The sequence below is a fragment of the Phyllostomus hastatus genome, unplaced genomic scaffold (assembly GCF_019186645.2).
Source record: "Phyllostomus hastatus isolate PE091 unplaced genomic scaffold, TTU_PhHast_1.1 phas_contig_148, whole genome shotgun sequence".
In the NCBI taxonomy this organism is placed as follows: domain Eukaryota; kingdom Metazoa; phylum Chordata; class Mammalia; order Chiroptera; family Phyllostomidae; genus Phyllostomus; species Phyllostomus hastatus.
The window spans coordinates 5433335-5439334 of NW_025333607.1; positions in this window are offsets into that span (position 1 = coordinate 5433335).

Consider the following 6000-nt stretch of genomic DNA (forward strand, 5'->3'; position numbering starts at 1 on the left):
AGAAAATGCATCACCCCCCTAAATCCTTACAAAGCTTCGGTACCACTATTAGCATCTGCAGACTGAAAACGACTGACCTCTCTTCCCTCCCTGACACCAGACCCACCAAAGATGTGCAGAGCAGCTTGGTTTTGCGAAAGAGCAAGTGAGAAATAACCAGCCCCTTTTGACATGCAAATGTCCTCTGGGGCTGGACTAGCTGGTTATCAGAGGACACGGTTAAGGGCTGGATGGCTGTGTCCTGGCCACCCAGACCCGTCCATCAGATCAGCCCGTGGGCACTGGTGTCAGCGTGTCCGTCGCTTTAAAATGCGCTGCCCCGCCAGCCTCCTGAGGAAGGAAGGCCATGCGCAGAGGGGGCATCAGTGGGGGCATCTCAGTGAATTACCCAGTGGACTCACCCAGCCCCGGAGTCTCCTGTCTCTGTGTGCAGCATAAACTGGGCCTGGGCAGCAGGGTCCTGCCCCCTTCCCCAGGACCGTGACCACTGACAGCAAACAGAGCAGAATGCAGCTGAACACGCCTCGCATTGGAATAATTAACCATGGAGTCGCATGCCCTCCTAGGATCTGATTAAACACCTTGTAGATAGAAGTCATCACAGAGCCCCATCTGGGCTGGGGGCTTGCCAAACAGGCTAAGACCCCCAACCCCACTTCCCTGAGTACAGACCGCAGACGGCATTGCGAACACCGGCAGGCCTGCCCCGCGTCGGAGAGGTGCGTCCTGGGCACCGAAGGCGGCCCGACTCCCACCGGGCCGTTTGGTTGTTACTCTTGCACTATCCGAAGGCCCTCGTTCCGCCAACAGCACCCTCTCATGTCTGAGTGGGCGAGGGGAGCACGTGGAGGGAGGCTGGGCGGGGGCCCATTCACGGAGACTGCCGTCTGCTGGCCACCCAACTCCTTCTGGCCCCGTTGTAGAGGTGAGCTCTGAAATGGGGTGTTTCTCCCCAGAACAGATGGTTATGCACTGTCCTTTCAGAGCAAGAGCCACTCAAGTGACTGGCTCTGATTCCTAACATTGAACTGAACTTGGCTTCCCCGATTCACCCCTGGGTCACCGTTTGTGTGGTGATGACTCCCGCCAGTGACACTGATTTCCTACGGGGACATCTGTCCAAAAGTCGTCTCAGAACGCTGCCGTATATGGAAGGGTGTCTGCAAGGGTCCTGCCTTCTCTTGTCCTGTGGAACCAACTTGGCCGCAGGAACTGGGTTCCACCGCAGAAATACACTATCAGTGGGTGTGAGCTGAACGTACAGGTGCACTTTTTACTTACAAAGTATTTGCCAATGTATAGGGCTGTGTTCACTATTCTTGCTTGAACGCTTTTTCTTATCCAGCTCTCCTGCCACAAACAACTCTCGGCTCATCCCTGAGGTTGAGGTTTCACAGAAACCTCACCCCTGTAGCCTCCTCCGAGAGGTCGTCACGCTGGCCTGGTTCCCTCCTTGGCTATGCCTCGTGATGAACTGTGTCATACATTAAGAGGCATCCCCTGGCCAGTGTGGCTCAGTGGGTTGGGGGGTCATCCCGCAAAGTGAAAGGTCACTGGTTCGATTCCCAGTCAGGGCACATGCCTGGCTTGTGGATTCGGTCCCAGTCAAGATGCGTACAAGAAGCAACTAACTCATTGATGTTTCTCTCCCTCTTTCTCCCTTCCCCTCTCTCTAAAAATAAATAAACGAAATCTTTAAAAGAAAAAAAAATTGAGGAGGGACAGGTGTCGGTGAGAACACATAGAAATTGGACTCTTCTGCGCCATCGATGGGGATGTTAGGTGGAGCAGCCACTGTGGAAAACAGCATGGCGGCCCCTAAAAAATGAAATGTAGCGCTACATACGACCCCGCAGCTCCATTCCTGGTCGTTACCCCAAATGAATTGAAATCAGAGACTCAGATACTTGAGCAGCAGCGTTATCCAGAGTAGCCAAAAGCCAGGAGCAGCCCCGGTGTCCAAGGATGGATGGATAGAAGGATGGATGGATGGATGGATGGATGGGTGGGTGGATGGGTGGATGGGTGGGTGGATGGATGGATGGATGGATGGAAGGATGGATGGATGGATGGGTGGATGGATGGATGGATGGATGGGTGGGTGGATGGATGGGTGAAAGGAAGGATGGATGGAAGGATGAGTGGATGGATGGAAGGAAGGATGGATGGATGGGTGAGTGGGTGGATGGATGGGTGGATGGATGGATGGATGGATGGAAGGAAGGAAGGATGGATGGAAGGATGGATGGGTGGATGGGTGGAAGGAAGGATGGATGGAAGGATGGGTAGATGGAAGGATGGGTGGATGGATGGAAGGAAGGATGGTGGATGGATGGGTGGAAGGAAGGATGGATGGAAGGATGGGTGGATGGGTGGGTGGATGGATGGATGGAAGGATGGATGGATGGATGGGTGGGTGGGTGGATGGATGGGTGGGTGGATGGGTGGATGGGTGGGTGGATGGGTGGGTGGATGGATGGATGGAAGGAAGGATGGATGGATGGGTGGGTGGATGGGTGGATGGATGAGTGGGTAGATGGGTGGGTGGATGGGTGGATGGATGGGTGGGTGGATGGGTGGATGGATGGATGGCTAAATGGAATGGGGCCATCATATAATGGAACTTTACCCAGTCTGCAAAAGGAGGGAGGCTGGGACACGATCTACAGCGTGGATGAAACCGAAAGACGTTATGCTGAGTGAAAGCCAGTCACAAAAGGACAGCTGCTGTGTGGTTCCGTGCATACGTGGGCCCTGGAGTAGTCAGGTTCACAGAGACGGGACCGGTGGTCGCCAAGGGCCAGGGGCAGGGGATGGGCGAGGAGCGGTGGGTTAACGGGAGCGGAATTTTGGTTTGGGGAGAGGAGACAGTTCTGGGGATGGACGAGGGGCACAGGGGGCAGGGGGGATGGTCACACACGGACATTGCAGATGGACTTCATGCCACAACTGTACACGTACACATGGTTAAGATACTTTATATGTATTTCACCACAGTTGAAAATAAGTAACTCCTTTGAAAAGGACAGGGATGGGGACCTGAATGGGCTAGTGTGTGGGGACTGGAGATGGACAAGCTCAGAGAAACCAGGAAGTTTAATGTCCCCCCAAAGAGACACTGGTCGAAACGAGCACAGGAAGGTCCCAAACGCCACGGCAGGGCCCTCTGGGTCACACAGCAGCCAGCCTTGGGCCAGTCGCCGCCAATGCAGCGAGAAGGGACATCGATCACTCCGAGGGGCTTTGCTCGGAAGGCCCGCAGGAGGAGCGGTGGGGGAAGGACGCCTCTCTGGAGAGTGACTGATTAGGTAATGAATACATAGATGAGGGGGGAAGAGGGATTCTGAAATGCTCACTTCAGGCCCCAAATTTCATCAGCTGCGGCATCTGGTAGGATTGAGAGGTCGGATGAGCTGAGCAGATCAGGGGCCAGGGCAGCGGGGGAAAGGGTAAGAGACACACACCTTCTGGCGGCTGGAGGGTCAGAAGCCTGGAAAACCACGGGGCAAGGAATTGCTTCTGGAGAGAACAGGGTCATGATGAGAAGGCCCTGTGCTGACCGGGGTGGGGAGGGAGCGGGGAGAGGAACCCCCGAGTGGGGACCAGCCGACCCCTCCACCTCGCAGAAGAGAAGGCTGCATCTTTGGGGGACAGGGGCTGGGAAACTCAGGCGGACTGTTCTCAACGTGGCCGTCTCAACAGGAACTGGTGTGCTTGTGAATTCAGGGCGCTATTTGTGCTTCAGGCAAGGATATCTTAATTTACTCAGAGATTTGGTGAATCTCGGTCAAGTCAGGGCAGTCAAGGCTGAGAAGCAAAAATAAGAAAGCATTCGATCCTTTTGGGATGAGGAATTATTGGGGAAACACAAATTTTTATGTGTTCTGAAATCGTCAACTCAACCCGATTGGTCCTGCTCACACCTGGCTCCCACCGTCGTTTCCACCCGGCCTCCCAACACCTGAGCACCAGGAAGGCACAGGGGTAGGATGGGCCGGATTCGGGGCTCTCTGTCCCTCCCCCCACTGCATCAGCACATCACAGGTGCCTGCAGCACCGCCCAGTGCCCTGTGGCGTCAGTGCCTTGGGTCAGGTCCGCACTGGCCCGCAGAGCCTCCCCTGGGAATTGACATTGACTCACCACGGGTGAGGACCTTTACCTGGGAAGGTCGTGGTTAACCGGTGCCATTAGCAGTTCTCTAAAGGCTAATGAAGACATCTGCTAGCATGTTCACAGAACTCCTGTGTGGCCACACTTGCTTGCAGGAGCTGGGAACCTCCCTCTGTGTCCTTGGGCTGCAGGGGCAGAGGGCGGAGTTCAGCCTCCTGCTCCTCCAACGGCCCCTTCCTGCCCGAGGCCCAGCCTGGGCAGGGAGCGCCAGGGGATCGTGAATTCCCGTGATCTTGGCTGGTGCCCCTGCCTGGGGCGTGGCTCTCGTCTGGTGGTAAGAGGTCAATTACCTTAAACAGTTGCCGGGACAGGGTGTAAAACCTCCCCACCGCCACCAACCCCCATCCCTGCCGGGCTTCACCGCAGGCCTGTGCGTGTCGCGGTCAGGAGGGGCAGAGCCTGCCTGAGGAGGCGGGAGACGGAGAAGCCCGGCCCAGTTTCCCCCTGGGTGGCAGCTGGGCAGAGCCCAGTGGCCACAGCCTGCTCTTCCTAAGGGGGACACTGGGGCCTAGAACTACTTTCCAGGATCAGAAAACTCCAGAAGGAAAGGAATCTCGTTTCAGGGTGTTTTTCTCAGCAGAATCCAGGACACAGATAATCAACAGAGAATAGTCACAAGTACAGCTTCGTGCTCTGTCCCCAGACTGACGCGAATTGCTCCTATCCCACAGTGACATGACTCCTGACCTCCCTACTGATAACACCCGCTTCCTTCCCACCCCGTCTTCATCCCCTCCCCATTCTCAGCCCCCCACCCGGCTCCTTCCCCCCGGGACACTGTTTCAAATGCCTGTCAAGCAACAGACACCATGCAGGGTGCTGGGAATATAGCCTGGGTCAGTCTCTAAGGAGCTGGTGTTCCGTGGGCGAGACACTCTCATCAGCAGAGGACACGCGACTCAAAAGGATACACCAGGAGGAGGTGACAGCAGATACCCGGTCCTCACTCTACCATCATGGAGTTTCAGCTTCCGCCTTGTTGCTTAGAGAAGAGCAGAGACAAGACCCGCTGTCCTAGAGCGCCAGGAGAAAGATGAGAGAGCAACTGTGAGAGTGAAGAGAGTATCACTGCACTCTGCCAGTGCGGGAAGCAGACCGACAGTGCGGGTGGTCGTGTGGTGACAACTTCCGCTCTGTGCACCGAGAGGATGCGCTGACATGTCTCCCTTCCAACCACAGGTGCCTCGGCAGGGACGGGGCCTTCAAGTTGCACGGACAGCACCCGTGGGAACCACACTCCGGGGCAGACAGTTCTGAGTCAGCCCGCCCGTTGCCCCCTGGGGCTTGATGGGCATCAGCGGCAGAAACCCGAGGGCACAGGGCACCTTGTTATGTGGGAACCCCAGGCAGTAGAATGGCACAGCATCACTGCTCCTGGCCCCCACCCCTGTCACCGAGCACCCCACTGACCCCACCCTGCCTGGGCCACTCGGAGCTGGGGGGGACGAGGGGAGGCTGGGCCTGGGAGGGGGCACAGGGAGACTCTGGGCGGTGGGTGCTCCCTCCCTGTCCTCCTAGAATATCCAGTGCTTCAGTGGGGACGCAGACACAGGTGCCCTGCGAACCTCAGGGGCAGAGCGGCCTGCAGCGTCCCCGGAGCCGTGAACCTGGGCGCCGAGGAGCCCAGCATGCACTTGCCCAGCCAGGGACCAGCTCACGCTAAGGGTGCCAGCAGCCTCCCTGCCAAAGTAAACGCCTGCAGCGAGAACATTCGCTCCCCTCTCCGAGTGTGGAGTGTTGAAACCCAGCAAAACAAGAGCGATCCAGGGCCTGGGCCTGGCTCCTCCGGCAGGTGTCCAGAACCGGTTTCCAGCCGTGTCCCTCCGGAG